The sequence below is a fragment of the Pinus tabuliformis genome, chromosome 9, assembly GCF_031772625.1.
Source record: "Pinus tabuliformis cultivar Carrire ecotype Pingquan chromosome 9, CPIR1, whole genome shotgun sequence".
NCBI classification, from domain to species: Eukaryota; Viridiplantae; Streptophyta; class Pinopsida; order Pinales; family Pinaceae; genus Pinus; species Pinus tabuliformis.
The window spans coordinates 926,504,674-926,524,738 of NC_142307.1; positions in this window are offsets into that span (position 1 = coordinate 926,504,674).

A 20,065-nucleotide genomic window follows, 5' to 3' on the forward strand; every position below is an offset into this window, starting at 1 on the left:
CATAATAGAATGAAACAACAGGCAGATCAACATCGTAGTGAAAGAAGTTTTGATGTAGGTGATTGGGTATTCCTACAGCTACAACCGTATAAGAAAATGTCCCTCAAGCAAGCTAAGAAGGATAATAAGTTATCACCAAAGTATTATGGTCCATACAAGGTGTTGCAAAAGATTGGTACTATGCCATACAAATTGGAGCTTCCTGCAGCTTCTCGATTGCACCCATTTTTCTAGGTTTCATGTTTAAAGAAGGTTATAGGTGACAAGCTCCCAGTTCAAACAATATTGCCAAAACATGACGAGGAAGGAAAAATTATATTGGAACCGGAAGCAGTCACCGAAACAAGAACTCGACAGCTACGAAATCGATCAATTTCAGAGTATCTTATCAAGTGGAAGAACTTATCTGTTGAAGATTCCACATGGGAGGATGAGAATTTTATACAAAAGCATCCAGAACTACTCAAGTGTTGAGGACAACACTTTTTTTGAAGGAGAGGGGCATGTTGGGTCCCTATAATACTAGTAATTACCCCATTACTATTGTAGTTGCATCCCTTATTAATATTGTTGTGCCCCTATTATCCCCATATTGTTATTACTGTGCCCCATAGAATCCCTCTATTGTTATTTTTGTGGCTTTATATTATTATTCTTAGGTTGGCTGGGTTATATTGTGACTCCTTAGACTCCCATATATAGAAATGAGGTTTTGTCATTTGAATCATCCAAGAATTGTTCATTTATGTAATGTAAAGGAGGTTGCCCCCTCGAAGAGGCTGAATTCTAAGGCGTTGATCTATCTTTTCTATCTTTTCTTAATCTGGTTTCATAACAGTTTATGAGAAATAAGGACTAACTACAGGCACGAGGTGAGGTTACATATTTATGACAGTGACACACATTGACAAGTAGAACGTGGCTTTTTGGGCACATAATTAACCATAATATTTGATAATGGCAACAAACCCATCTACAGAAGAATGAGGTCATCCAAGATAAAATTCCAATAACAAAACGCCGAGAGATCTAACGTGCTTAGAGAATAATTTGAGGATTGTCCAGCCATGAGTGTGAATGTGGTGCTCAGCTCTGCAAGTTGAGTGAAGTGGTGTCGAACTCTAGAAGTTGAGTCAAACCCAGGTGTCCTCGTATGTAGATCAATGGGAAGCCAAAAAAATGCAGCCTTAACACTATTTTGTTTTCTTACATGGGAACCCAATTAAACACAAAACACAAAATTAAATATAAATATAATATAACATATAATTAAATTAAATTAACAATTTTTAAAATAATATAACATATAAATTGTATTAAATTAACCATTTCTAAAATAATATAGCGTAAAATTAAGTTAAATTGTATGTTATATTTAATTTTACTTTAATATAATCTTAATATTTGTTTTATATCATATTAATGTATATAATAACCTTAATATATAATCTTATATGTTTTTTTTTTTAATTTAATCATGTATTTCATGTGCTACATGAGAATAGAAATTTAATGGTGTCATTGACGCTATTATGATGAAATCTCATGGTATCTTGTGATTAAACATATGAAGAACCCCTAATTCAACATGGCTACACAATGTGGAAAACAAAAATCTACTCATTAATATAATTAAAAATTAAGAATATGAATATGATGACATCCAACCATATGTCAAGTGTTAAGGTTGGATTTAGATGTTGAATAGTTCTCTTAGCTATTTAATTAATAAATTGAATAGCACAATGAATCGAGCTAATACATTGTTTGAATATAAGAGATTTGCGTTGGAGGGTTCATGGAATGCTAAAAGAGAATCCATTAGCTAAGAATTGTCATAATTTGTTTGTAAATGTATATAAAATATTTTTTGCAATAAAAACCATGTTCTAATTTCTAGGTAATGTCAACTATAATAATCATGGAAACTATTGCATTCAAGGAATCTTGGTGCTTGTCTTTTGAATGGAGGATTATTTCTCAATCCATGAAAATGGAACACGATGATGTTGAGTCTAACTTGTCCATAATGAATGTTATCGATGAGAGGGTTGAGGAGAAAAAAGTTATTGGTCACACAAATCTAGGTTAAAAAAGGGGTTTATTTGGTTAATCATTGTGATATTTGATTTCCAAATGTATACAAAAGAGTTTTCCATGAAATACCATGTTCTAATTTCCAGGTAACATCAACTACGACAACCAATGAAACTATTATTTCGAAGGCACCATAGTGCCCATCCTTCAAACAGGAGGATTTCTCAGACCACATGAATGGAACATGTGATGTTCATTCCAACTTGTCCAATATGAAGGGTGATGCATGATGAGTGGTTCAAGGAGAAAGAAGACATTTGCTAAGAAAGTAAGAATATGAAATCATAAAATAATCCAAGTCTCTATCTACAGTGCTTGAATATCAACAATTTACTAGCAAGTTTTCCACTATTTCAACATATATTAGGATTTTGGAGATAAAGTAACAAGGCGACCATTATAAGCCAATTTGTTACCATGGCCAAATATCCTAAACATGCATAAGTCAATTTAACATATTATAAGCATAGGTTCCAAGAAACATCGATAATTCATTAAACCAATACATATGATCATTGTAGCTTAAATTCACATCTAGGAGGGATATATCCACCATGAATAGGTTAGTTATGAACCAACAATAGGTCTCAAGTTATAACATGGTAAGTACCCAATAACATGGGTATGTTAGATGGATAATTTCAGCGCCCTGAAACTTATGTTATAATTTTACCATTTATTTGTCGAATTATTTGTGTGAGTAATATATGAGTCTTCAAACCATCACATACCATCACTGCATGTATCTACTATAACCATGTCAAATTTCAATGCATGAAAGCACAAACTTAAAAAATTTGAATGTTGGTCCCTTTCACAGGTCACTCTGTGTGGGGTCAATTAATTAAAGCATAATTTCAATTAATTGGTAAATGTTAAGTGGTGGATTGGCACTTAGGGGTAGGCCCACAACAAGTTAATACTGACATAAATGATAATTGGTTCCTAGCTATCCATCATTTTTACATTCACGGTGACTCATATCCTTAAAGATTGAAAGTAGTAGCATAAGCAACATATAATAAATTATGTATGATTCATTAAGGTACCATTGATTTTCATATAAATTATGCTGACAATGATGACGATGATAATGATTATGACAATGATGATGACAACAACAACAACGATGATGATGTCGATGATGATGATGACAACGACGACAATGACGATGATGACAATGATAATGATGATGATGTTTATGATGATGATAATGATGATGATGATGATGACGATGACGGTGACAACAATGATGGTGATAACAATCATGCTAAAAATTATGTGGATGAAAAAGATGACGATGATGACAATGATGATGATGATGATGATGATGATGGTGTTGATATTGATGAAGATGACAAAGATGATGGTGATGATGACGATGATGAAAAATATGAAAATGAAGGGTAAGAATTTTTCTCAAATGGAAGGGTAAGGAGTTTTCTCAACCTCTAGACTATGAAGTACATTATAAGCCTAACTGGTAAATAGTAATAAATAATTTCATCTCCTTGACATTTATATATGTTATAATTTTGTCATTTGATTGTTGAATTTTTTCTGTGAGTTGTATTTGAGTCTCAAAACCCTCCCATATCATCAATGCATGCATCTACCATAACTATGTCAAATTTCAGTGCATATGAACACAAACAAAAAATTTCCTTGTTGGCCCCATTCTCAAGTCACATCATGACTAGCTCAAGAGACTTTTGTAGCCCTCTAGAAATCGATTCACTGAAACTTGCAAATAATAGAGTGCAAAACAATAAATTATATAATCAATTGATAACACTTTCATAATATGATGATGGCGATGATAATAATGGTACCATCACATCTCAAGTCACATCACAACTAACTCAAGAGACTTCTACAACCCTCACGACAAATCATTAGCTCATCAATGACAATAAAATATTATAATTTATTAGTACCATGTTGCATAATCAATCAATTATAAACCGAATTTTAACACCTAAACACTATTTTAGTTAATTTTCTAAAAATCATTATGAGCCCCCTTGTAGTAACTCTGTTCATTGGTAGTCATGGGCCGACCTTACTTATTTTGTGCGGTTGCCCCTTTCCAAGTCAAGCCGACCCACCAACTTGTCGCACGAGCACCCTAGTGTGTGTAGCACGTGACACTCCATGGGAACCCGGGTGGCCCACCTTGATGCATGCACACCGAGGGTGCAGGCCTTCGCCCTGCCATGAAAAATAGTCAACAAAAATCATTAGTTCATCAATGAAAACAAAATATATATTATCATTTTTAGTACCATGTTACATAATCAATCAATTATAAACTAATGTTTAACACCTAAACATTAGTTTAGTCAATTTTCTAAAAATCATTATGAGACCCCTTTGCGGGAACATTTTTCATGGGCAGTCATGGGCTAACTTTACTTATTTTGTTCCCCCACCCCTTGCCAAGTATGGATGACCCACCAACTCATCGCAAAAGCACCTCTGTCGGGTGAGTGCCTTGGCATGACCACCACGTGATGCCCCATGGGTGCCCGGGTGTGCCACCTTCATGCGGGCATGCCCAAGGAGCATGTTTTTGCCCTGTTGTGCAAATTAGTCAAAAAAAATAATTAGGTCATCAATTAAAACAAAATATTATCATTTTTTAGTACCATGTTTCATAATCATTGAATTATTGACCGAATTTCAACACCTAAACATTAATTTAGTCAATTTTGTAAAAATCATGATGAGACCCCCTTGTAGGAACTCTGTTCATGGGCATTCATGGTCTGACACTACTTATTTTTTGTGGGTGCCCCTTTCCAAGTTATAATGACCCACCAACTTGTTGCATAGGTGCCCCTACAAGGCAGGTGCCTTGGTGTACCCAACACGCGACCCGTGATGGGTGCTTGGGCACCTCGCCTTTCTGTGGGTGTTCGCCTTCTATGAAGATCAGTCAACACAAATAATTAGCTCATCAATGACAACAAAATATTATCATTTGTTAGTACCATGTTTTATAGTCATTCAATCATAAACCGACTTTTAACACTTGAACATTAATTTGGCCAATTTTCTAAAAATCTTTATGAGACCCCCTTATAGGAACTTTTTTCATGGGTAGTCATGGGTCGACCTTACTTCTTTTATGTAGGAAACCCTTTCCAAGTTCGGCTGGCCAACCAACTCATTGCACGGGTGCTATTACTGGGCAGGCACTCTGGCATTCCCAGCATGCAATGTCACATGGATCTTGGGCACCATGCCTTCGTGTAGGCATGCCAGGGTGTGAGTGTTCTCCTTGTTGTGCAAATCAGTTAACAAAAACCATTATCTCATCAATGAAAATAAAATATTATCATTTTTTAGTAACATGATGCATAATCAATCAATTATAAATCGACTTTTAACACCTAAACATTAATTTAGTCAATTTTCCAAAAAATCATTATGAGACCCCCTTCTGGGTACTTTGTTCATGGGTAGTCATGGGCCAACCTTACTTATTTTATGCGAGCACCCTTTCCAACTTAGTCTGACCCACCAACTCATTGCATTGGTGCCCCTACTAGGAGGGTTCCCTGGCGTGCCCAGCACGTGATGCCCTCATGGGTGGTCTGGTGCCCCCCTCCTGTGGGTGCACTCAGGGTGTGGGCTTTTTCCCTGCCATGCACATCATGCTATGACTTTGCGCATCAATTGCTTTGCTCATATGTCATCGTTCACCCGACTAGTCATACAACTATTCCTTTCATATTTCACACGTTTTCCCAACTGCCATGTCATTTGGTTCACCCTTCGCCCAATTTCCTGATCCACTCAACATCCCCAACTCATCCCCCTATCGTCTTTGGGCACCCGAGAATGCCCAAGGCATGCACCCTTGTCATGCACATGATTCCCTTGGTTCACTTCACTCTTTTCGTTTTCCGATCTTGTCGCTCGTTGTGCATGCACTGTTTGCACATGGGTGTCAGGGAGCCTTGCCTTCGTGCATGTGTGACATGGGAACTTGCCTCCATGTTGTGCACGTGACACCCCCATGATCACACCTCGATTCATACTTCAATTTTTCATCACTTTGAGTGGGCATGGGGACCCATGGGTCGACCTTACTTCTTTTGTGTGAGTGCCCCTTTCCAATTCTGGCTGACCCACCAACTCATCGCACAAGCACCCTGTCATGCCTAGAACGTGATGCCCCATGGGCACCCGGGCACCCTGCCTTTGTGTGGGCACGCCTAGGGTGCGAATGTTAACTCTGTTGTGAAAATTAGTTAATACAAATCATTAGCTCATTAATGACAACAAAATATTACAATTTGTTAGTACCATGTTGCATAATCAATAAACTATAAACCGAATTTTAACACCTAAAGATTAATTTAGTCAATTTTATAAATATCATTATGAGACCCGTGGTGCGAACTTGGTTCATGGGTATTCATGGGTTGACCTTCCTTCGCACATCTCTTCACTTGTTGCCCAACTCCCCTAGTACGTCTTCTTAATGAACCAAAGTCAAAATTGGAAATGATGGTACTAACGTAAATGAGCTTTTCTTCATTTCAAGAATAATTAATTTCTCTACTGAACAAGGCCAACCACGTCAAGGTGGAAGCTCATATGGCCCCCTCCTCCCCCTCACATCACTTTCAATTCCTTGATACTCAATCTATCTACCATAATATATTTGAAAGAAACACATTAACATTCAAACATAAAAACTAGGAAAATAAAGATGCAAGGTGAACAAAAGAGAACAAACGAACTAAAAACATGTAAATACATACCTCATACTTTTCAAAATTTTGATATCATTAATCTTCTTCCCCATCCAACTCATCATCTATATCATCTAGTTTAGTATTCATGTTCAAAGGATTCGCCATATCAACATCATCATCATTGTCTATATCATCCTATAGAACATGCTCTTCTACATTTGGTTCAACTTCTTCAAGTTCTTTGTTTGACACAATGTAAATATCATCTAGTTCATCCAAATTAACATTGTCTCGATTAACATATATTCCTTGAACTTCTTTGAAATATTTTTCTAACACTACATAAACCCCCTTCTCCTCTACATCATCCTCTTCTTCAATTTAATCTTCTTCTGCTACATTATACTTTACGAGCCTTCCTATGGGATCATATCTAACAACATATGACCAACCCACTTTACTTGGAACATCTATGTAAAATACATATTCACATTGTCTTAGAAGAACATATGGATTTCATGTCGGCTCTAGATTCCTTGTATCAACCATGGTAAATTCATTATCATGCTTAATAACAGTTCTATCAAGGTCACGTTCATGGATTCGTAGCCTAAACCATTTGACATCGAACACAACTATTTTGAAGTTTCAAAGTCACACTCAAGTATATCATGCAGATACCCATAGTATCAATTTTCGGAGACTTCTTGATGTGTGTCACTTCTAGAGGCAACATTGATAACTTGAAATACTGCAGTTATCCCACTATCAAAATTTTTCATCGTTCATCCAACCTTTTAATGCAAAATTGTGCCATCGCACCACATTTTGTTGTGGTGTTTCAACTGCAATACGTCAAACACATAAAAAATGCATTTTCAATTGATAAGCATATTTATACTTGTAAAATTTTCAAATTAAGAAAAAAGCACGCCATATGCATCCATATAATTGTAAAAAAATTTAGTATGGGTGAATATTCTTTCATGATAATATTTTAAACCATATGCTAAATCAATTTCCTTCTATGTAATATTGGTATCTCCACTATGTTGAGTTTCTTTGACCAGTCTAGACACACCATACCATGATACCTACCGTTATTAGCTTGTTTTCATCATTCAATCCATAGCTTTGTCCAATCAATATAGTTCGCAATGTATAAATATATTGCATCCCTCTCTCGACCGATTGTATTAATATAGAACAATTCACATATATATAATTAGTTACCATGTTATACGTTCATAGTAATGGATTATGTAGGAAGACTAAAAATAAAATAAGTATGATATACATAAAAACAAAAAATTCAAATGTGATATTAATCTCCACTATTTACTTATATCTCACTTTGATCATTCTACCTTTCCCTAATAAGTGATCCCCTTCAAATTTGTCCACGAAGTAGACATACTAAATGTGATCCAATACATTAATAATTTTTCCTTTTTCATGAGTATATTGACGAATATAAACCATGGTTTGATATACCATATATCCCTCTAGCATAGAACCCTCTGGACATGCTCTTTGTCTTACCAAAGCCTTCAGTGATTTCAAGTGCCTCTCAACCATCCATATTTATCTTGTGTGTATAGGTCCACACTTTTCGATCTCCTCGACTTGGTGTATGAGGTAGTGTCTTTTATCCAATACTTTATATATTCTTTATCCATTCCTTTAGATGAAAAGCATCTACAAATGAAGCAAGAAAATCATGGGTTTCAACAAAAAAGGTATATAGTACATGATGACAAGTAAAACAAATGTACTTAAAAATATGCGACACAACAACTTATTGAACAAATTACACTTTGCACATAAATCTCCACTTACCTCATGTATTTTCCAAGATCATATATAACTTGTTTGACATTGTTGTCAAAGTTTTCTGGGAGAGATAAAGGTAGAACATACTATAACAAAAATAATGATCGATCATTATTTTTTCTCAAATTAGTAGAAACAAAAACACTAATTATCAAGATGTTTCACCAATGTATAAATATATACACCAAAATAATTACCTTAATGAATATATGACAATCATGAGTTCTTACCCCACCTAATTCACCTTTCTTTGTTAGGGTATTCTTTATGTTTCAAGAAAATCTAGTTGGAAATTTAATTTTTTCAATAACCTTGTTAACATCCTTGCTTTGCGGCTCTGTCAATAAACATGGAAGGTCACTTATATTTTGGTCATCTCCATCGCTATTTGAATGAGTCGGACGTTGCAATGGATGTATGGCCCCCTTAATGTCATTACAAATATTGACATTTTTTTCTTTATCTCTCCATCCATATAAGATTTTCCATAAGGCCTCTGTTACATTTTTCCCAATGTGCATTGTATAAAACAAATGAATAATTTCTAGGTGCTCATAGTAGGGGAGTCTATTGAATTTCTTGGGAGAACTTTTCATTAATGCCTTGAGTACCTACAATGTAAATCATAGTTAAAAATATTATAACAACAATATAACCTGTTAATTAATGCAGTGAAAAAAATTCCATAAAAATATAAAATGATCCAAACATATCAAGTATATTGATACATAGACAATTATATCCATAAGTTGAGAGACTCTATTATATTGCAACTTCCATGCATGAGGTGTCATTCTCTATGGGCTTAATCTAGTCTCTTCTTTCCCATTTAAAATATGTTTTTCGGTACTTTGGTACCTATGGTTCGTAGAAAGGAAGTGCATATAATAATCAAGCACCTCCTTTCCTAAGCTTCTTGAATGACAAGATTTCATCTTAGGACCACAAATTGGAAAAGTGAAATTACACTTTGTTTGAAGACCTGAAGAGATGGAATAATTTTTATATCAATTATTTTAAGTATGTAAAATTGAGCTCAAACTATTTAAAACACATATATGAAATTAACTTCATAAAATTAAACACTATTAAAGTGTAATGTAATGTTAAAAATATTATTCTAAACAAATTAATACTTGGAACAATCATTTTCAACATTATGTTCTCACTCTTTATTGACTTCCATGGAGGAATTTTATTGTTGATAACAAAAATAGGTCACACCGAGTAAGTAGATCTGGGCTCTCCAAATGGATCAACATTGTGAGCTACTAATGAAATCCTGATGTTATGAGGTTCTCTTTTAAACTCTGGCCATTTTTCCTCTATATTCCTAAATGGAGATCCATCTGTAGGCATTCGAAGAACATCATATTAAATTATATTCATTGCATGGTAATCCATAAGTTCTTGTATGATTTTTCAACTAAACAATTGTCGCAGACATGGAATTATGGGAATATAATGAAGAACCTTGCACGACACCTTTTCTGTTACTTTATCAGTTTAATATCTACTCTCATCACATTTTGGGAATTTGTCTTTCGACGCATGTTGTTTATAATAGAGAATATCATGATTATCACATGCATGAATAGCTTGATACTCCATTCCAATATCTTTCATAATGGCATGTAAATATCGATATGTACGAGGTAAAACATTTGACAATGGTAACATAATTTCACTTAATAATCTACAAAAAAAAGTAGTACTAGTTAATGTACTAAACATTATTAATTGTACATATTGCATCCAAATGTTACAAATTAATTAAATGATTATCAACATTCTAACATTAAAAACAACAAAAAAAAAATTTAATTTCTTTCTCATGTATATAGTACTAAATGTCACAATATATATTACATACCTTAGGAGAAAAAATACAACACAATAGAGAGAAGAGACGTTTTTGAGCCTTCATAAAGAGGTTTAGTTTCCCTCTCAAGTACCTGTATATCAAAAGCACGATCATCATAGTAGTTTCCATCATCATCCATTCCAACATTATTAAATGTCTCTTTGATCAATCTATTTGTCCCATATTCTTCAACTATGTTATCAGCATCATTATTTTCTTCCAGAGGATCATTAGCTTGATCCTCAATATTAATTGCTCCATGTTCTTGAACAAGCGCTTCTACTACAACCACCTCTTTCTCATCGAGCAATGCCCTAGGGGGATCATAACAATCAATAAAGTAATATTAGTATATATATATAATATTTAAATGTTGATATAACAATTGTTTACAAATATAATATATAAGGAAAACAAGGACAACAAAGACAAAGAGAAAGACAACTTAGGTGAGACCAAGGACCAAAGACATCAAATCACTCATGATGTTTCTACAATTTAGCAAGATGTTTACAATTATGTTGAAAAATTTTAGGAACAATCAACACCGCGTGAGATGTAGGAATGTGTCTAGCACATATTCTAATGATATGTAAGAGTGTTTAATGTAGAGAAGTGGACCAGAACTAAATCTAGCAATGTGTAAAGGTGCATAACATATAGGGGTGAAAATAATTAAAAGAGACACCTGCAACTGCAAGAAGACATGAAAATGACACTTGCACATACGAATGACCTTGAAAGTGAAACATGCCAGAGAAAAGATAACATGAAAATGCCACTTATTAAAGTGAAAAAAAACCAAGACGATAGTCGTGAATGTGAAAGTGACACTTGTGAAAGCAAAAGTGTGCAAATGATGATAGTTGAGAAAAATCACAAAAATAGAAGTAAAAACACAACTAAAGTGAGGGAGGATGTCAACAAAAGTGCACGTTGACTGTTGACATGAGTTGAAGATCGCAAAGGCCCTGCCTTGATGGACAGTGCTATGCTTGGTTAAAATTGCATAAAGGAAATGCATTTTTTTCTTTAGACAAGTGGTAGGGAGCCCACTACAGGATGCTTTTATAAGAAACCATTTTTTACTAAGCCAAGACGTCAAATATCTCTCCTCTTACACACAATGGGGTATTCTTTATTTTTAACTACTTATTTGATTTGACCAAAATGTCAAAAACTCACTCCTTTTTACTTAGTGGTAAATGGATGTTATAGAATAAAAACATTGCACGTACTTCAAAGGACATTCAAAATGGAATGTTCTACCTTGAATGAGTGATAATAAGTAAGTTAAATTTGGAAAAAATAACCATTGATTATTTATTAAACATTTCATTAATCTACCCTTTAACTATTATAACTTTGATATTGCTTCAATTAGTTTTCTCACAATTTGCAACAAATGAGATCCTTAATGTATAAAAAGAATAGACTTTAGATAGAGAATTCTTCACTCTATATCAGTTGAGATTAAAAAGTGTAGGGTTTGTGTCCCATACATTTTTCCTTAAAAAATGAGAAATAGTCTCTTTTATGAACAAAATGGATTGTGTTTAGGAACATAACATTTTAATAAATTGTGGTTTATAAATTTAAACTTTTTAATAAATAAAGTATTGTTTTATATAATATTTTTTCATAAAAAGTAGTTTTCTATTAATTATCATCTTACCTAATGACTCCTTTTATCTTTATCCAATCATCTTTCTCTATAATAATTTGTATTTTTAATCAATTTTTTATTTGATTAATTTTTTAATGATATTTATATTTTATTATTTTATCTTATAAAATTTTATTACAATACATTATATAAATATTTTGTTCTTTCCTATAAAAATGTATTCACTATGTCCATCATTTAAATTATGTGCATAATATAATTTAAAAACTTATTAATAATGATCCATAAAAACCCATGATTAACCTCTAAATCCTATAGGTACTAATTAAACCCCTAAACATACATTAACCCCCTAACATCTTAAACCCTATTCCCTAAGCCCTTAATCCCTAACCCCTAAGACCTTAAACAATAACCCCTTATCCCTATGTCCATAAAGCAATTAACCCCTAGTTTGACCTAACCCCTTAGTCGACCCTAACAAAAATAATCAAATAATATTTCTAGTCCACATCAAGATGACAATATAGGTCAAACACCTCCCAAAAGAATATTATAAAATCATTTACAATAGAAAGAAAATACAATTTACAATATAAAGACACACAATCTAAAATACAATATAAATATAAGCATTTACAAAAGCAATCAACAATACAAAGACATATAATGAATAATGTACAAATGGATGATATTCATGTCTCCCTTCAGTGTGTCCATAGTTTCTATAATGTTTTTTAGCACATTTTATTAGAATTCTCCTTGGCCTAAAGCCTTTGCAATTTCTACAAGGGAAATAACATCTTCCATCCTCAGAGGCCCTTGATGTTGATCCCATGTATCCTTGGTCTCCTTAAGGAACGTTATGTGACACTTTTTGTCACCAAACATTTAGTGGTGATTTTATTCAAAAATTACCCTGAAAATAAGCCTAAAAACTTTTAAAACAATTGCAACTAATATATAGAGCAACTATGTCAAACTTATATCATGCTTGGGTATATATATATATATATATATATATATATATATATATATATATATATATATATATATATATATATATATATATATATATAGATAGATATATAATTATAATAATATATTTAATAACTTTATATATATAACTTATATTATAATCATATAATATTACATTAATATTAATATATTATTGATTTTAATACTAATATATATTAATTATATATTAATAATATTATATATAATTATAATATAAATGTTATGTTTATTTCAATTAGTTAAACTTAGTGTAAAGTGGCCCCATATTAGACATTTTCAGTGGAAAAAGCCATTAATGGTGGAATTGAACTTATGCAATGGTTAATTTCCATTTGTTGGATATTGGACAACAAATTTTCATATTGGATAAAACATGAGATATTTCCCAAGAGGGATTATACGAAGTAATGTTGGTGAAAAATTATGCACAGATAGAGAACCTAGGTTTAGACATAGGGGCCAACAAAAGGGTTTGATGTAGTGTAGTGTAATGTATACATTTTCGCCTTACTCAAGAAGAATAAGGTGTATCACCCGAGGCATGTCGTGACCTTACTTATAAGCTAAGGGATTGGAACCAGGCATTAGGGGGAATCTTGCAATGACTAACACTACTCTTTGACTTAGAAACACTTTATCAGATGCATAACCATTATGAAAGAAAACAACTAAATCAACTAAAGCATTTGAGGGAACATAAAATATGCACATAAATTCATAGTAAAAGTTTCAAGGGGTCACATAAAACCAACACAAGTAAATCCACAAACATCCCAACAAATCTCTTTCAATAGTTTCAAACATCAATACATTATTACAATCACCCTTTGATGCCTTTCCAATAGAACAAGAATTGGAACATAAAATTATACGGGACTAGGTAAGAACATGAGCATGTGAAGCTCAATAGGTGCCATGACAACATTTCGTTACACACCCTTTCGCCTCTAGGCCGGTTTTCCTTTCCCTTAAGCTTTTATGCACTTCACTTACCTGGATTGATGGTTTCTTCCTCAAATTCCCCTCCCTTTCCTTCTTGAATACTTTTTTTTCTTGGTTGTGACTACTTCCTTTGTTGTTGATGATGGTTTTTGGCTCGACTGTGACTGCATGTGTCCCTATTTCCATGACCACCTTCCACAACTATCATACCTTATCAACTTCCTTCTCTTTCCTTGGCTTATTTCTCCACGACTTCCCATCGATCAAGTTTGGTCAAAATAGATTTGTCCCTGAAAAGGACACAACATGCCCTGACTATAATTGATTGACTCACCCGACTTATGCATATTTTGAGGTAATAAACATCATGGGGGACAAACACCCACATCAAACATTGCTAGGAATAGATTAGGCCTTTGTAAACTATGACGTAATTTACTTGAAGAATGAAACCAACATAGGTAAATCCACAAACATCCTTGCAACTCTCTTTCATTAGTTTCAAACATAAATACATCATTACAGTGAGGCTCTAATTCCTTTCCAATAGAATAGGAATTATAACATAAACTAATATGGAAAAAGGTGAACAGAGGATCATGCGAAGCTTAATAGGCTTTGTGAAATAATTTTGTTACACACCCTTTCTCCTCTAGCATGTTTTACCTTTTCCTTCCTGACTACTTCTGTTGCTCGGCTTCGACTACTTCAACTATTGATTATGGTTTTTTTCGACTTGGTTGTGATTGCATGTGTCCTTATTTGCCTGAACAACCTTCCGCAACTTCCAGACCATATCAACTTCATTCTCTTTGGTCGGTTGCTTTCTTTATGACCCCCTGTCGATCATGTTTGGTCAAACATGTCAAACATTTGGCCCCATAACGAAGGACCCAATAGGCCCCTACCACAAACGATTGACTTTCCCTTGAGTAATTCATTTTTTACCTTATTGTTGCTTCTTCTTGCTATGGAGCTTATGTTGGTGCTACTCCTTCTTGGCCTATTCCTTCAAACGAAGGACCCAACTCTCGAATGGATTAGATAACGTTGGCTTTGAATTGTGTGTACTTAGCAAGGGATGACTTCCATGAACATGTGATAGTGTTTCCTTGTTTGAACAACTGTGTGTAGTGATTTCAACCATTGGTTGAGTGAGTCTTGTAGTCAAAAGAGTATTCCATTGAGCTTTTGTGGTTGTGTTGATCTAGTGCAATTTCTAGATGTGGACCTGTGAAGGTGGCTTAAGGTAGCGTAGTAGAGTCTTTCTGCAGTGTGATTCATCATGGATTTGCTGAATCTATTTTTTCAGGATGTCCATCTGTAAAAAAATCCTTTTTTCATTGAGGTATGAGGTGGTGAGGGATTCATTGAAGAAGTAATTTGCTTTTTGTGATAGAGCATAGACCAACTGATTTTTCTTTGCTATGAAGCCCAACTAGTCATGAACGTGAGTGAAGATTTCTTTAGCTTCCTCCACATCTTGTTGAATGGAAGATTTCATACAAGTTACTTCACTAATTTTTTGCTCGATTTCGCTAGCGTACTAGTTTCTTGGATCCAGGAGCACCCTTTTGGTGGCAGAAATAGTTATTTTAAGGTCTTTGTTTGCTAAGAAAAGGTCAGTGCATGCAATTCTAATATGATCACAACAAACTAAAATAGTGGAGGCCGAAAAATATCTAGTGCGTTGGGTACTATTTTGGTGAATGTGGTCAAAAGATCCTAGAACTTTGCATTGATTTCATCAATTTGTTGTTGTATTTATTGTTTCTCCTGTAGAAGTTGATCTCACTCATCTGCAATGGAAATAAGTTATTTTTGTTGTTGCTTGTGTCATAGTAGTAGGTGGAGGATATTGACTTTACAGTGGTGGCCACTGGCAACCAATTACTTGGATTTAGCTTGGGGCGAAGTCTCCTACTGCAGGGTCTCAAAGGTGTGGGTACTTGTATGGTATGGAATGGAATGTGGTGGTGAAAGGGTGGTGGTGCTGGATGTTAGAGGCAATTTATGTATGGTTTTTGTGCCCTAGGTATCAAAACTAATGGGTTTTTTGGTTGTCATTTGTGTCCCTAGTACTAGTAGAAAAGATAACATAAACGTATTAACTAACTTCGTGTTTGTAGGGTAAACAATGAGTGCATATTTGTTAGTGTCCACAATGGACTGGGTTAGAGAATCCACTTCGATTTTAGCCTCAACATTGAGAAGGTTGTCGGACGAGGGGAATATCTGAGATAGTGGCAAAGGGGGAGGTTGTTTAGTGTGATGGATTCCACGATGCCAAGGACAAAGTGGAGGTAGATGATGGGTTTTCCTCAAGGGATGGTGTGGTGGTATGGGACTATGGTTCCTCGTTGGTGAGATCAACAACTTGGGCAGAGGTAATCGTGATCAGTTTATTAGAAGTTGATGGTGGTTGGGCAATAATCGACCGAGTATCTTGGATGGTAGGTTCAGTATGAGAGTGGGGCCCCACTAAGGGAATTGAGGAAATGACTGGGCTAAACGAAAAAGTATTAATGGGAATAGCATTAAAAAATTCAAAGAATAAAAGAAAAGGACCTACTAATGACCTCAGACCCTTGGGAGTATTGTTAATTGACGTCATTGTCATGTCGAGTTTCTTCAAGACAGGATTGAGTGTCACCTCTGCCACTCGCTTTGAGGAGGTGGAGGGGTTCTTTCCAGGAAGTGACCTAGGTGGCATATGTTCAAAAGAATATGGCGTCCTATCATCCCAAACCTTTCCAAGAACTTTGGGCCAAGATGTGACTTCAGTATGGAACGCTTCTTTTGAGAGAATTTAAAGTTGATATTGCATCTGGAATGTGTCTAGATTAATGCATTTAAGCCCAATAAAGGTGTTTCCATGGCAATTTCCAATCCATATTTCATGTGAATATTCATCTAGGAGCAACAGTGGGATTTTGGGGTTGGCTTTGGTGACATTTAGCACCATTGATTTCATTGTTGTTGGCATCCCCTAAAGTCAACCATGGTAAGTATTTCAGCACCAGAGGTTGATCCTTGGTAACAGGTGCTACCTTTCTGCCTGATGGTAGGCACCACTTCATCATAGCTAAGGAAATGATAAGATACCCATAAATGAAATATGTTTCCCTTTTGTATACATCTTCATAGGCTTCAAAGAGCTCATTTAATAGATAGATACACCAATTTAACTGGGCACCTTTCTCACAAGATTCTACCACTAAAACGGGGTCCAGGGTGCACTCACCCATTGAGTAATGACATATTATTTTTCCATAAAGTATATAATAGGTGAGTTTGATGGTGGGAGTGTTAATTGGCTCAATAGATTCTCCCTTGCCACCACACTAAGTATCATATTTGTTGTAATAATTGCTATCACTAATCTTCTTTCCCCACTTGGAAGTAGTCTCGAAATTAGATGACACTGTGGCCCCTCCAACAGATAGTCTTATCAGTTGTTGAATTTCATTAGCATGTATGGGGTATTATTTTTCAAGCTAGAGGGAGCCCCCATGCACTTGGCTGGTAAAGAATTTAGTACACTACATTGTTGCTCTTGATGTGGTGAACACTAGTAAACATCATAAATTCAGAAGTGTGGACCTTTGTATACCTTTGAAATCCTTTTTTATCTTGGATGATTGGATTCCATTTGGTTTTTTAATTACCTATGTAAAACATTTGCGCTTGAGCATGGGGAATGGAGGTAACTGGATAGGTCGATGTCCAAAAGCATGGCCTTCTCATATTTTCCGTAGAGATTCTCAAGTTCAATGACTTAAGAGTTAGATGAATGGGTGGTAACAAAGATTTTGGAGATCTTGATCATGGATGCATTTCTGTGACTATACATAATAGACACAATAGGCTTGAATTTGGACTGAGGGTCAGGGGAATTCGACACAGAAGCTAGACTGAGTAATTTGACCACCTACACTTTGATAATGAAGAACTTATCATTTCCATGCAAACTAGATAGGAAGGATCGACACAATATTTTTTATTAAACCGTTTAATTAATTAATACGACAATTTTCTATACTCAATTCAAATTTTGGGATTAACGGTGACTATGACCTAGATGTTGTTATCATCCACAATATCCCAAGGCTAACAAACAAGATCGATGGACCTAACCTCAAACAACTTAGGGTTAAGTAGCTAGCCCTTCTAAACTAGAGAGGGATCTCTCTATAAATCTCATAGCCAAATATGACTGGAGTGGGAAAAATATATTACACTAGATATTTCAGCTCATGTAAGGTTTTTAAATTTAGGGTTTTGCTGGATGAAGCATGAGTCAAGGAACCAAGGCTAGCATTTTAGGAAAAGCTCAGTTGCATAAATGCAAAGGAGCAAAGTAGGTGTGTCTCAATGGAACTTTGAGGCTTTGTCGGTGTAGTATAGGGTTGAAAAACAAAGTTTCAAAATGAGCATGGAAATCATGAGTCCATTCGTCAGAAAATAGATAACATAATGATGAAATTCGTATCAAAACAGAGCTTAAACTTTAAGAATTATGTTCACCAAACTCATATAAATATCATTGAAAGCACAGATATGGAAAGAAGATACATTAAAAATTCATAAAAGTGAATCACGAAAGAAAAACACTACCACAAGATCATACCACATGAATTCCTAAATAATAGCAACAACTAGCCTGTATCACTGCAAAGTGATCAAGTACAGATGATCCAAAAGATCTCAAGCATCCAACCCTTTCTCTAACTTAGATTGGATTACATATAGATCAAAATATCAGTTTTCCCCTCTCAGGGGTCAAATCCAACATTCAAGAAATTTCTTACAAGAATATATCCAACCATACCTAAGACTAGAGAGGTTAGAAACCAACTCCCAATTTGGTGCAAAATTGATTCATTTGACCATAAGAACCTATAGAAGCATGAATCTACTTAATTTTCAGTTTGACAAACATATTTACACCTAAATGCATCATTACAACTACTAAAATGACAAATTACATCAGAAAAAGTTGAACTGGAGTCAACAAATTGAGAAAAATGAGTTCCAGGCAAAAACATAGTGAATTGCCTGAAAATGTAGTGTGCTTGGAGAAAGCATAGTGTGCTACTTGTAAGTGACTTTTGGAGGGGTTACTAAGCTCCAAATCAAGATGTAAAAAATGTTGGAGAAGTATCTACCTATATACCACACCATAGAATATTCAGGCACTGAAAAATACAACTTCTAAACCTCCAAAAACCATTTCTCACACAGCTACTCCAAAAATATAGCATGCCTCTGAAAAACAAGGTAGAAAAGGTGTTTTTTGGGTACATTTTGACTTTTTTACCTAGAAAAAGCTACTAACATGGATCTACGGTTACATAAATTTAGTGTCCAGGTCATAAGGAATCCAAAAATGCAATTTTTTCTTGATTTGGAGGCCTCCAGCAAAAACGTAGTGTGGGACACGGTACCTTTTCTGCCCAAAAGTTGTGTAAAATTTCCAAATTGCCCAAAATCTTCAAAAAGTCCATAATTTGCTCAAAGTTCTTGAAATATGTTCCTTGGATCTAGGTAACGATTCTTCAAGATATGGGTGAAGCCTCAACCAACAACTGAAGCTTTGTCCAGCTTGTTTTGCTGAATTAGGGTTTCCCTTAGTTTTCTCTTAAAGTTTTGAATTCTGATTTCGGAAACCTTGTTTGGTATCGCTGTAGATGTAGCTATCGCGTCATTTGAAGTGATTAAGTTGAACCCTGCAATGTTGACCTTATCACTCCTAAGTTTTGTGGCAAAAATACTGGTTAACTTGGCATGATATCCTACTTGTTGAATTTGCTCACAAAACCCTAAACAACCCACCTTTTGGAAACATTGTTTGGAAAATGCTGAAGACCTTAATTCTTTGGTGTCAAGTGGCTCAAACCTTGACACCTGACCTTATTTATTGTATGGATTATTTTCTTCCTCCATTGTTCACAATTGCAAAGAAAAAACCCCAAC